Source organism: Amblyomma maculatum, chromosome 2, assembly GCF_055883805.1.
Source record: "Amblyomma maculatum isolate TAMU_Amacu chromosome 2, ASM5588380v1, whole genome shotgun sequence".
Taxonomy (NCBI): domain Eukaryota; kingdom Metazoa; phylum Arthropoda; class Arachnida; order Ixodida; family Ixodidae; genus Amblyomma; species Amblyomma maculatum.
In genome coordinates this window covers 17,736,639-17,749,178 of record NC_139345.1, presented here as the reverse complement: position 1 = coordinate 17,749,178, position 12,540 = coordinate 17,736,639, and the positions used below count along the sequence as shown (strand labels likewise).

Below are 12,540 nucleotides of genomic sequence, written 5' to 3'. Positions count from 1 at the left end.
GTTCAGACACGGCTCTTAAAACGAACTGCGCAGTCTAAGACACAGACGCAAGACAAAAAAAAAAAAAAATGAAAAGACGAACACGGTGCTATATGCAGCGCTGTGTTTGTCGTCCAGCGCTATGTTACGATGTTTCGCCGTGGTCTGTGTGCGCCTTATAGATCGCGCAGTTATTACTGGGATTTTGTGCCCCAATTTATGGCGATAATGACGGTGAGGATGTGCTTGAAAATGCTGTGTCAAAGAGGGCTGCGCATTAACTTCCTTCGCCTGAGGCTTTTTGTTGCCTGAAGTCGCTGAATTTCAGTACGTGCATACACTTCTGCATGGTTCCTCCATCGAAATGCAATCGAGATAAACCCACAATTTTGTGGACAGTAGTCCAACGTGCTAGCTACTAAACCTTTTGGCTAGCTTTTAGTCGCAATGTAACATTACCACAGAGGGCGCAACCTCGTACATTTCCCTATAAATTGTTAATTCAAATACGATAGAGGAATTTTATGCCATTCGTTTGGGTTTAAGGAAACACAGGCAGAAAATACATAATTTTAAACTTCCGTTGCACACGGAGACAATGCGAGGAAAAAGTATGGCAGGACCGATTCCGAATACGCTATCAAGCGCCCAGGGAGGAAACGATGATTCAGCAGTCAGCAGCTGCTGCATTGCACCGAGACACACAAGAATGCTGGCGATGGCACGTTTCCGCGTGTCATAGTGCACAGGCATGGGTACAGTCAAGAGACGGGAAATAGTCAGTTCACCGGACACCAGGTCAATGAACATTCGCGGAGAGGATATGGAGCAACATCAGCTGACATACTGAGAGCCCCTGAACAGTTGAAGTTTTAAGTTCTGAACACTAAAAGAATGGGAAGAAGTTATTGAGTAGTATTAGGCTATACCAGTGAAGAAGAGTAGGCGCGTGAAGTGTCAACATTGAAGGACGCCTATTAATGTGGCGCTATTCTGGAAGTGTATAGCCTTCGTGATCGACCAGTATTGCCGAGCGTTCTTTGTCATCTGGTACAGCAAACATTTAGCGAAACTTTAGCATTCATTCTTTTTCAGTTTGTTGCAAAAAGTGCAAATTGTGAAGGTGCGCTACACTATTTCCGGCCTATGTACTCCTTATGTATATAGTATGCCTAAACGTCCGCGTAGTCTTGCGCTGTTTTAGTGCATATACTTGCTGGTAAAATGCGCAGGTATATGATGTTCATTTACGTGAATACTGCATCTGGCACTAAACGTTAAAGTGAGTGTTGTCTCAAATTCTTTTACTGCGGTGTAATTTAAGCCGCATTTACTCAGCGTTTTTCACAGCACGTATACAATTGCGATTTAAGTAGCCGATTCAGTGTCATTGTATAGCCCTCAGTACAAGTGCAGGCGTAAGCTGCTCCCAGTCTTTCACATTCTGGATAAAAACAACAAAATCACTTTGACTCTGGGCGGTACTATCCAGAAGCGTGACTCACTTGAATGGCCCCAAAGAGTCCGCGGTGTCCGATACACCGCAGTCCAGTGTCCGAAAACGAAGCCGAACACTCACAAAAACAATAATACCTTGTGATAATCGCTTATACTATATACGTGCCAGTACGGACGACTTATACGCGCTCAGTCGCGCATCTGCACTATAAAGCTATAGCGGCAGCTTCCCCTCTCTCTCTCTCTGGGTCTCGGCGCTGAACTCGCGAGCGCGTCGATGCGTAGTGGCGGTGGCGAGGGAGCGCAGCACCTAGAGAGCAGCTGTGCTCGGCGGCAGTGCATCAGACAGGGGGAGGCGCACCGGCCAAACTCGACAGGAAGCGCGCGGCCTGGCGCATTCCTGGCTGCCGGATGCTGGGCGGCGCGCACCGCATGCGTATGCTGCCATGCACGCGTCGTCCTTCCACGCGCACAACGGCACCACGTCGGCCTATATGCAGGTTGACGGGAACAACGTTGTCACGCGTCGTGCTCTTCGAATGATTGCTCTTCCTTTCGTCACGCGGACACACATCGTCGAAAACAAACAGCGCCGTTTAATCGAGGGGAGAGCACCGGGCTTTCTTCCGGCCGGCGCGCGTCAAAGTCCGTATTTGGCGATGACTGTGGGAGACCGCGACCAGTGAACTTCTACCCTTCTACCGCCTTGAGAAGCGGACGGAGGGAAGGGGGGAAGGGTATATTTGCCTTCTGGAACTGTACTATGCGTTGTGTGGGATGCATGCCGCAGCGCAGTGCCCAGCTCGTTCGATTCCGAACACTTGGGAGTCTGCGGAGTCATTGCTGGCGGCGCAGTGTGAGGCTGAATACACCCGGTCCATCCGGGTTTTTGAGTCTGATGCTGGTCGAGCATTTGGACATGGACAATTATTGGAGGGCACCTCCGCCTTTATGAGTGTGGAGCGAAAGCATTGATTGTTCCTTTCTGTAGGCTTTAGTATACTCGCTTAACGTGCCTCTGCTATCTCACACAAACTTATTAGCATACAGCCCTAAGCTACCACGTTATGTGAAAGAACCCGAGACACAAGCATAAAGCGACGCTTAACCAAGCCGTACCCGCATGCCTGCTTGGCCTATAGGTGTGTGTCTGGCTCGGGGTGCAAGGGCCCTGGAGGGGTTCGATTTCCGTCTCACCGTCTCGTCTCAAGATCGAAGCCGGCAATGGTCGCGCCTGCAAGCTAAAGTGTACTATGTGGTCTCGTGACGTCATACAACCAGCTGACCAATTAGTGCCTGGCTATGTCACTTGCAAAGTACAATCTGCTTGAGGTATGTTTGTAACATTTCGCTTTCAATATCGACACCGGATTTTGTGGAGAACGGTACCTTTGACGATACCACACTGAAACTTGACAGCATACTGTTGTAAAAAGAAAAAAGAAGAAAAAAAAAACATTTCTCATCGTCTCGCTACCCACTAATTCGCAAATGAAGCTTGCGTTTCTGCGAACTTGCGGTCTTTGAGGTATTGAAAATAATAAAATAAAACTTGTGTACCAGACCACCCCAAAATTTTTCCTTTTTTCTTTTGCGCGTGAACCTGCATTGCGTAAACTTTTCTTCCGGACTGCGTATTTAAATGGAGCATAACTTCTTAACAGTGTACAAAGTCGAATGAAATAAATCACATTAAACTGCGGCTTTCTTTTGAAAGTGAACTGCCGTTGTGCTCTCAAGGTATAGTGCCCTTCGACGTAGTAAATCAAAACAAAGCAGAACATTAAGGGGTGGAGGGGACACAAACAGCCTTCTAGCGATAATACGTGAGGTATGCTAGCAAATTCATGCAGTACGCGCGTCTGATGGCGCCGCAGTATTACCGCCACGTTTCTAAAATACGTGGTTGATATTTTAATGATTTTACAAAAACACTTCGCAGTAATACTATGACCATGATGGACGTTGTGTAACTGAGATCTTCGTATCCATTTATTACGCATTCAGTTATTTAATGTGCATACATAATTCATTGCACGTGCGTTCCGATCTTGAGCCTCAGCTAACCGCTGCAGTGCCCCGGTGTAATCGATATCTTATGCTCCAGGGATAACGCATTAGGTCCACGTATGCTTTTAGGCTACCGCTGGTATATATGCCTGCTATCAAATCATGCAAGCTCGTTACGCCAGGGTATCCCGGTTCCCCCGAAACGACCGCGCGCGTGGCTTTGTAATAGCACGTTGCACCGCTTATTCATGAAACGTTGTTGCGACCACATATCATTGTATCACTTTCATCGAGCAACATAAAAGCGCAAGTTATCGATCGGGATTGGACGTGGATACGTACAAATACATGCCTGGGCCACTTGATACAAGTCGTTTATTAAACGGCCGCCAGGAGAAACTGGGGCAAGGCTTCCAACAGGAGCTCCGCGTACACGTATAGGGACCCTGCGAAGTACTAGTGGCCGATAAATGCAGTCGCTACTGCATGAAAACGATCACACGCGCTTACACTGAGTGAGAACACGCTATCACCGGGATCTTACGCGAAATTGCGCGTCTAGTGTAGCTACATGCATGGTTCGCTAAATTCGAGGAGACCAATATATGAGGCGACATTATTTACAACGCTACGCATATATCATGCGCGAACGCCGAAGACTTGGTTTCGGCCGTTCTCATTGGGTCTGAACCTTTCTCTTGTTTCAAGCGCTCCCAGAACTGCACTGCGATGGTCATGTCAGAGCGTTCTAAATTTTGATATGCATTCCTTCTTGTTTCTTCCAGCTGGACTCGAAGTAACCTGAATCGGGAAATATCTAATGCCATTACGCACTGAGCGGCCGAGGTGTACACAAAGGAATGCAGCACAAATGGAGATAGTCAGTGTGTGATAGCCCTGATGAGAAGCCAAAGCGAAACTATGGCAACAGATGAAACGAGGAGGTACGTGTGGACGTGCATGAGCAGCAGAAGGAGGAGGAAGGTGATAGAACCAGATTAGAAGTTCTACCAGAGAAGACCCGCGGGCGCACGACGGCAGAAATTAACGTAGCGATTTGTGATCGGGGAGCCTGTAAACCCGCGAGAACTATAGGCGGCGCCATTTTAGGCCTAGCCCTTGCGAATATGAGCCTGCGTGGGGGACTTGGCTGCTACGGGACGGATGCGGGTACTATCACCACCCATTAATTTTTGACATGATGTCGTTGAGGCAACACATATCGACGAGTACGCTTCGCTCTTTCATAGGTGGCGTGCAGCAGCAGAAGCGAAATTATAGATCTGGTAAAATAAGTAAGTTTGAAAATAGGCCTTGATGAAACAGGCGTACAGGACGCGCCAGAAGTTCCCAGGCCGCAATTAAGGTATGCTTTTCAGCCTTGTAGAGGGTCATGAAGAGGCACGTCCCAGAAGCTTAAGAATCTGCAGGAGATACGATATATATGTCCAGCTGACTTATAACGAACATAATGGCCTCACGCGCAGGCTACTTGCTGCATCTGAGTTTCGCATAAACTGGATTTCCACTGGATTTCCAAGAATTGTGGATTCGGGAGAAAACGCCACGCAATATTTTTGTTTAAAAGCGCATTATGCGCGTTAGCTAGCACACCTCATCATTGCGGTTTCAAAACTCTCGAATGAGGCCATTCGCTATATACTGAGAATTTCATGCATCATACCATGCAGCACAGGTAACTGATGAGTGTTGACGAGCGTTCACATCAACGTTTGGTGTAGGTCGATCGTCTCCTTATAATCCCCTTCGTCATACTCCTGACACTATGGGAGTGCCCGTACCTACAGGCGTAGAATGGCCTCTTCAGTTTCTTGCTGTGCGAAGCCGGCATAAAAATTCACATTAACGACGCGTCGCCACAGGTATACTTTCATCAAGCTACTTGGATTTTTGGAAGAGTTTATGGTTTTCGGGTTTATTGGGTATCGAAGCTTGAGCAACACTGAGCCTGAATTTCGTAGGAGTGCAGGCGGACAGTTCATAAAGCAGGCGGCGCGAGCAGCGGGACCGGCTGGACCAGCAAGAAACATCGCGTGACTGGTATTCGACCGTAGTAAATTTGTACCATTGGTTCACCGGTGACTGCGCGGCAGTTTCACTTTCAAAGCCATTCCTGTCCCCCGCTAACATAGCTTCTGTTTCCGTTTTCGGCGCTTTTCCCAGCCGGCATGCATAATAAGCACATGTGTTGGATGATGTTATGGGTCTTTTTGTACGTCAACTTGAATGTATTTGGCCAGCGTTTATTTTCGGCTTCAGTGCTCGCGTCCGGTTTGGTATTTAGGTCTTTTAGGTCACTACATGCTTCCTTCTGAGAATTTCCGGAGGAGACGCTATCCAGTGGAGCGCTTTTGAAAAGGGAGTTTTCAGCTTTGTAGATAAATTATGTCACCCACTTGGTCGATACAGCCGAGTAGTCCAGTAAGTGTTTTTCTTTGTATCTGAGACGCAATATTATTGCCTTAATGCCTATTTTGAAGGTAGACCCTTCTTCTTCGTAATAAGCGAGCATTCGTTACAACTGCAGCTGTTATAACTTTACTCAACTGTATATTTCACTCATGTATGTGAACATTGGTAGCTTGATTGAAATTTTAATACCACAATATACCGTTGGAAAAGAGAAATTGTGGCTTGGCATATTTGGCTCATCATGTACTTTGTCAAAGGTCTGTTATATACTGACCGTCATTTTTTTTTTTCCTGATGATATTTCGAGCATTCTGTCTTCACCCAATGAAATGTTTTGCATTTGCGTTTGTAGTTAGCGCAGTAAGCAGGGACCTATCTGTTAATCTGAGGGCGCGGTAAAATTACGACCTAAAGCAGCATTGGCCTGGTGATTGTGTGCTCTGTTTCAACTACTTCCTGCACTGAAAAAATTAATTCAACTTGATTGTTGTATGGTACACACTTGTGTGCAGTAGACGGCTTCATCGATGACGATGGCGGCTGCTGTTATTGCATGAAAATGTAAATACGAATAAACGTTATACATCTAGACAGATTGGTGACTTGCCAGTAATTGTTTGTTTGGAGAAGGCGAAAATATCACCGCAGCCTTTTCATCTCACAAGTGAATGGAACATATGAACTCACCTGGTTCTCCTCCCTAAGCTGAGAAAAATCTATACGATGGGCGCATCCTTTCTTTACGAGTAATTTCTAAAAAGAGACTTTATGGCATACAGGGCTAAGCGGAGTAGCTTTCAATAATATAATATGCAGCGCACGATGTAACTGTAGCTTGCGTATATTTTGTTGCAATTACACGCGGGAAAGAGCCTCACAAATCATTGCCCTTGCAGGTGAGAAGGCAGCACACGGTGAAGGTGCACCTCCGTACTTTCCTGACCTTGCACGTTCGCATGATAACTTGAGATGGTTAGCAACTCGCCGTAGACATTGTTCCTTCACTAAACAGGACCTTAACACGTGGGGACTGGCGAGATAACGATGTAATTATGCCTAGTTCGGTATTGTTCTTATGTCCGCCTATCGGGGTTCGTGCTGCACGGCATTATTTCCGGCGCCTATTCTCGTCGCGAAAGAACGCTGGGAATGTTTAGCACGCCGCTATGAAGCCATCAAGTCGTGACCGCTCACGGTCATGGTGACGGTTCAGGAGGAAGTTGATTGTATGGAGATTGCTCGCAAGGCTGCAATCAGCGGAGCGCCAATGTGCGGGGCCTTTATTGCCGGGCTGGCATGCGAGCCACACAATCGACGTGGCATGGAACCACTATTTGCAGCCGCGTCTACTCGCGTGATGATAATCGGGCAGCGTGAAATGATCATCGGCCATGTATAGAGTCGGTGGAAGTGCGAGCTCGCAGTTTCATCAGTTACCGAAAACATTTCGGGACGGAGCCTGTGCGTGGTATTCTTATAACAAACAGCATGCTTCTCTATCTTTCCTTACTGCAGAAGCAATTTCTGCCGTTTGCCGCCATTATTAGGATTAATGGAGGGCTCGCGGATTGCCAGGACAAAATTTAATTCCTGTGAGAGGGATGTTTATGTATGATTGGCCGTTAGTTGTCAAGCAATCGCCTCGACCTTACATCACTGCGTACACTACAATGTACGATTTTTTTCTCTACACACCATTTTTGCTATTGATGTCAGAATTCGACCCTTAAATGTTAAATCGCTATTTCTGACGGCATGGCAGACCCGAGCGCTCCTTCACTCCTCTTTCGTACGGACTCATTCTCAACCTACGTACTTTGCAAACCTGGACACGTCCTGCAAGATTCGTTTTCGAAGGCTTCTATTTTACACCCCAAAGAGAATGAAATCAAGCTATACATTTCTACTCCCCTCCCTTGCCAGGCTTCTGTGCCGCAAAGAGAATTAAGCACCTCATCAGACCACGAAGCACGCTACATACGTGTTTCAGTGATGGTGTTGTGCTGGTTCCGTAGCGCTTTTTTTTTCTTTTTTTTTTGCGCTGTTTGAATTTGCTGCAGCTGAGACAGCGAGCGCATAAATAGAACAGATTTCGCCAACGAAACTTGAACCCCCGACCACGGCGTGGAAAGCTGACGCGCAGTCACGTCAACCCTTTGACCAACAACCAGCTTCGCCACACTTCCGCACCGCGTAAAAGCCGACCAAGCCGACCGCGCGTCAATGTGTACCTCTTCTCGGCGTGGTGGCCTTTGCACCGGGATGGCCTCCCCCTCCTCTTACCAAAGGGCCTCCCAAGCAAAGCAACAAACCCCGGCGCCCACGGTAGCAACGAAGAGTGTATGCAACGTGCTCGGGCACCAACGACGACGACGGAAGCCCACAGGGAGAGGCGAAAAACTCGTTTGGGACCATAATGACTAGGAAGTGTCAAGCTCCTTTCGGAAGACGGCGCAGGCACCGAAGCGTGGCGGCCGCTGGCGTCCCGCTTACCAACCGGGCGAGGGAAGCACGGGAATCGCTGCACTGCCTACCTGCGCGCCCCTGCCGCACTGCGCGACATCGACGACGAAGACTGTTCTCTTAGCTACTGCCCCCCCCCCCCCCCTTTTTTTTTCCCCCTTGCGTTCTGTGGTGATCGTGTCGGTGCTCTGGACTGGTGCTGTTTAGTACAACAATGAGTTGTTTCTGCTGCGCCGTTGTAGGTACGTAAGAGAGGGGAGAGCGTGCCATCGATTCACACGGCAACCGGAGATGGTGGATGGACTGACTGAGCACGGAGGGCTCCTGTGCTCTGTGGTTTTGTTTAGTGACTTAAAAAACAACAACAAAAAAAAAAAAAAAAAAACACGAGAGGTTGCGAGCGCGACTCCGTATAAAAACACCATTTGGTGTAGTATGCTGCGAGGGGAACAACCCCGTATTCGCCGTCGGTAACTACTGCGCGAGATAACGGAAATGTTGCGGCACAATCCATGGTTCCACTGCAAAAGCTTCGCCGGAGATGTTGCGTGTTCACCGACCGAGATGAGCAAGCTTTAGTGATAAACTCGCTTTTACTGGCCTCGCACTCTGCCTGATCAGAGAAGACCTTGCTCGATAGTGCTATTCTTTTCTCTCTACACTAAGCGTTTTGCTCTCTGTAAAACGCACCTTTTTGTTGAGTCAGTGAGTTCGCCTTTGGCACGTCGTAACAACGGAGGAAGCAAACTGAGGGGTACAGCTGTAACGGGGATTATCGATTGTTTCCAATGTTTCGCCTGTTAAGAGCACAAATGCTGATAGGTGTTCCATGTTAGGGTATTCAGAGTGCTCTCGTGCCTGTTTGTTTACACATCTCGTCCAGATGTTTAAGTTTCTAGTCATAAGTTGATTTAATGGCCCACAGGTAGCTTGCAGGCAGGGGACTATGGCTAACATATTTGGATTGTATGAGATCGGCTTCAAATGCTATTTCTGATGTATTTGGCTTCAGAGGAGCTGAGTTCCAGACCGAAAGCAGCTTGTACACCCTGGCAATACAGCAACCCCGCTTTTCCGGCATGACCATTGCTCAGATCTCAAGATCACTGTTGGTGCAGATTTGTGTATCTCCTTGACGGGGCGCTTCCATTTTGACCATATGTTTTTTGGAAGTTTTCGTCACGAAGATTGGGTTTAGTTTTATGTGAAATTTCTACCTTGGGTGGGCGGAAGGAGGGAGGGGAAGGTGGCATATATCTGCCGCTGGGCCAGTGCTCGTTATCACTTTTTGCTTACCTTAAAATGACAGTTTAGGATTTTGATGTCAAGAATGGGAAAGATGTCGACGAAATACTTGCAAGCGATGAGAAGATGACTTTGTTTAGTGTTTTATCTGTTACCATGAAAATCTTTAGGGGTAATGGGTTGTTATGTCTTGTACTACTGTGATTGTTTTTGCTACCGAAGAAGAACTTGAGGCCTATTCTATAAATAACGGTGCTGCAACCAATGGTGCTGCAAAGGGTGAACCAGTGCTGGTTTCGCAGTAACTTACCTCTTCTCGTTGTAGCAGTCGCAAAGCAGGAATCGGACATAACGCACGCAAGCATCTTGAGAAATATCACCGCATGCGTGGCACTGCTTCGAAAGTACCCTCTACTTCCTCATGCTTGGCGTAATGCTCCGATGCCTTGCTACGCAGAAACGCTTGTTGATGGTGACGCCGAAATCTAAATTGTGCATGATCTCAAGTGTTTAATTAAATTTTGACATGCTAGGTGGGGGCGGTATTGACACTCCTCCTCATAATCCTTCGCCGTTGCGCTCAGCGTATTCAAGAACTCGAGCCTGAATCAGCCTCACCCTTAAGTACATACCGTACATATCCGGCCCATGGATCTGATAAGTACTTCTGAGGTCTTCGGAACTTACTTCGCGGAATGCATGCGGGGATAAAGTTTCTGCCTACAGAGCAGAGGCGCAATAACAAAGGACTTGATATCTGTCGCTTAACACAAGTTACACGGCGGCTGTAAGGGACTTCGTAGTGGAGGGCTCCGGACTAACATCGATCACCTGGAGTTCTTCAGGTGGAATGATATGCACACAGACGGCGCCTCCGCTGAAATGTGGCCACCTGTCCGGGATTCGATCGTGCGACCTCCTGTACAAACACTGAACTCCGCACCTATCCACTTAATTTATATCCTCCTCTTTTGTCTATGGTACGCAGCTGTATGCACTTAGCAACCCATTGCCAACCTAAACTTTCGTGTCGCAACACATATAAACGTGAAGACAAATTCTAAATCAATATCCTTGCACATAATGCGAAACTAGATTCCGTGCCACTATCCGGCTGGATAGTTAAGCGTGACGTATGCTCTCGTTTACTTTGGGAGGACTAGCAGCGGATGTCCACACGAACTGTACGATGTAGCTGGTACTTTGATACGAGAGGGATCGCAGATTAGATATGAAAGATAAGTGGGAAAGATTTGTAGTTCTGTAGATGAAACAACGAGTGACGAAGTCAACCCAAGGGCTTGAAGGTCATTAAGAGCAGCCCTTTTCTTCCAAAAATATGCCGACCAAAACACACACACACACAAAAAAAAATAACAAAATAAAAAATATTTAAAGAACTTTCTTTCGTATATGTAGTGACAAATCAAACTCGATCGCGACCTTCAGTGTTCAAAAGAAAATGCCCGCAAGGGAAATAAAAGTGCATCGCGAAAAGAAAAACGAAAACAGGAACCGAGCTTTGTATGCGCGACGAGTTGCACCTGATTTCCCAGTAGTCGATACTGCTCTCTTGAAGACAAGCAGCTGTGCTGGAAGCAGACTGCGAACCGCTCACAGGTGCCCTAAAGGCGCGCTGAAAATGACGCGAGCTTACCATAAAATATGTCAAGACTATTTAGGCGGCGGCGGCTGAGCTTGTAAGCCGCATTTCCTGGATCTTCCGTAAAAGAATTACGGAACCTCCCTAGAGAACTGCTAATTCAATGAATTCACGCAGTAGCCGTAAAGTCTCCAGAAAGTATATTGTTTTCGACCGTTGTCTTTCCCTCTTTCATTAGCGGTTGGTGGAAAATATATCAAATAATAGTTTCTAACTGGCCTAACCAGGAGTGCATACTTTTTCTGTGCATAGCTATTTGAGACGGTAACTACAATACAAAAGGCGGTGGTATTTGTATTTAAGTGAGCCATTATGCCAGTACTTTCGGTTTCGACTGAAAGGTATTGCGCAAAATGAACAAGCGAAATTAAATTATTTGGCAGAAAAAACAAACAAACAAAATAGCGGCCCTTGATAGAATACAAGCAAGAATCAGTACGCTCCTTCTTAAGAATTTTTAGTGTCCGTGTCGCGTTTAATTTGACCACCAGTGATAAAGTCCAGGGGACAAATCTGTACTGTTGTCGTGAGCAGTGCTGCTTATGAATCCCAGCCGCGTATGATCAGCTTTAACGTATGCGTTTACTGACATTTGTCAGACTCTGGCGCGAGGTCACTGAATACGGTTACGAATGTTCTCGTCACTCACTTGTGTTGCCGGCGATAACCTGGATTCTTCTTTCAGCGGCCGTAGCGACAGCACTTGGTTCCGGGAAGAATCCAGCTGTTGTCCGATCCTATTGGCTCTGGCACACAATCCACTGGCGCACCGGAGAGATCTCCACAATTCGACTTGTAAGCGCTGTCCGCGCAACCGTCCCCGGCTGCGTGCAGCAGAACACCACGCGTGGGACCCAGAGATGCCGACGCACGCCGTCACTACTACTACTGCTGCTGCTGCTGCTGCCGCGCGGTGCCGGGCGAACGAGCAAAGCGAGGGATGGGAGGACTGACTTCCGTGCAGCGCTTCCCCGTTTTTCTTCTTCCTTTTCTTTTCTTTTTTTTTTTTTTTTTTTTTTTTTGGCGGTTTTGTTTGTTCGCAACACAGTCAGGCTGTGTCGTCTGAAGTTTTGCAACTTCGGCGGCGGCCGAGCACGATGAGGACGACGTGCGGACGGCCGAGCGGAGGAGAGTCAGTGGCCTTCGCCGCGCCGGCGGCAAAGGAAAAACACAAAAGGAAAAGCAGTAGCAACAACAACTGCAGCAGCCGGCCACGCCACGCGGCGAAGCCAGCGAGCAGACGAGCAGGCAACCGGTGAAGCCGGAGGAATGCCGGTCCCTCTGGCGGC

General features: G+C 47.6%; 1 protein-coding gene across 1 annotated transcript in view; it reads right to left on the bottom strand.

The window, feature by feature from the left end:
* Positions 1-12,017, bottom strand: part of bbg (PDZ domain-containing protein big bang) — a 299,541-nt gene extending 287,524 nt beyond the window's left edge. The window contains exon 1 of the mRNA XM_084593387.1: positions 11,901-12,017. The gene's annotated coding sequence lies outside the window, so the exon portion shown is untranslated. The remainder of the gene's footprint in view (positions 1-11,900) is intronic.
* Positions 12,018-12,540: the final 523 nt, after the last annotated feature.